The sequence below is a fragment of the Limulus polyphemus genome, unplaced genomic scaffold (assembly GCF_000517525.1).
Source record: "Limulus polyphemus unplaced genomic scaffold, Limulus_polyphemus-2.1.2 Scaffold100820, whole genome shotgun sequence".
Classification (NCBI taxonomy): domain Eukaryota; kingdom Metazoa; phylum Arthropoda; class Merostomata; order Xiphosura; family Limulidae; genus Limulus; species Limulus polyphemus.
This window is the reverse complement of record NW_013766416.1, coordinates 191-1,756: the sequence shown is the minus strand read 5'-3', so window position 1 is coordinate 1,756 and position 1,566 is coordinate 191. Positions and strand designations below refer to the sequence as shown.

The following is a 1,566-nucleotide window of genomic DNA, read 5'->3' as shown; positions in this document are numbered from 1 at the left end:
CTTGGAATTAGTATTTTTAAATTGAGGTAAGTTGATATTCTTGTGTTATACTTACAGACCTAGTCACTAAGCATTAACTCCTAATAATGACTTACAATAATGACTGCTAATCCTTAAGTTGTAAAATGGTTGAAGGAGTAATGATTGTTGTATTTGTTGTACAACAAACATATACCAAAATCTATCCTTGATATGTAGTTTTTTTACACTACTATAAGGCTTTCAAATACACTAAATACGTTGAAAGTTTCAAAAGTTACATTGGTATAGATTACGAAATTATCAGAATTAGACAAAAATATGAAATAAGTGCTTGTGGTGTAGTGGCTATCACATCCGCCTAACACGCGGAAGGTCCCAGGTTCAAGCCCTGGCAGGCACAAAGGAATTACTTTTTTAGGGGTTAGCGCGTTCAGCTGCCTTGGACGTGTTTTTGTCTTCTTATTTCTTGTTCAGTTAGTGACTTTCGCGTGTAGTTTTTTCCAATATATAAAATTTATGAATGTATAAGCATAGTCTCTTTATGTATGTGTCAAAAACTCAGAGAAAATTAAAACCATGAAAAACACAAAGGAATAATAATCTTATTGTCTACGAGACTCAAATTAGGTTTGCTTGGAGTTGTAAATTGTGAGTTGAACATATAGAATTACGTGAAAGAAACGAAACTTCAATCAGGGGTATTAAATAATATTGTCATCTTTCATGATATATAATGAAATTTTGTGCCTGCAAGGATTTGAACCTGGGAACTTCCGGGTGTTAGGCGAATGTTTTTTTTTCTCCTCTTTATTAACTCACCCTCGTAGAGAAGGTGTAAACAAACATACATCAGTTATTCAACACATCTCATGACAATGTCGATAGAAATCTGGATAGTAATAAAAAAATACTTACTTAAATTACATACACAGAAATTTAGTAATAACAAAAACAAAAAAAAAAGTTGCTAACATTAATAAAAATAAGATGATCTAAACTGTTAAACATAAAAAATCAAATAATATTAACATACCAAATCACGACATAGGATGTAACCCTAAACATCTTCAATTACAAAATGCCCAGAATCGCGATAAATATTACAAAGATCTGATAGTTTGATCGTAACCGAAACCGTAAAAATTCGAAATAAATTGAGCTTTAAGGATATTCACAAAATGAACACCAACACCACGTGATAGTACCTTACTACGAGCAGAATAAACCCCAAACTTAGCTATACATGAACACAAGCGTAACAATCTGAAATGATTCGAACTCAAATGGGGTAAAATTCCAACGAAAGCCACCTGTTCTTTTTCATGGTCCATTAAGCTATGGCCTAAAACTATCTTCAACAAACTAAAAACTAAATTCCACATATCTTGTATTTTGGAACATTGGAAAAACAAATGAGCAATAGTTTCTCTATCCACACCACAGAAGGTACATAAGCTTCTCCAAAACTGATGCGGTATATGGGGGTGAAAATTATTCTGTAAAGCAATAAATATCTTTCGCAAGGAAAGACCCTGAAATAAACTAAAATCCAAACCATTATTACGTGTAAAATACAAAACACGT

The 1,566-nt window shown here is 32.3% G+C and overlaps 1 non-coding gene across 1 annotated transcript; it reads left to right on the top strand.

The window, feature by feature from the left end:
* Positions 1–309: 309 nt before the first annotated feature.
* Trnav-aac lies at positions 310–382 on the top strand. Its single transcript has one exon. It is a non-coding gene; the product is annotated as a tRNA-Val (tRNA).
* The last annotated feature ends 1,184 nt before the right edge of the window (positions 383–1,566 follow it).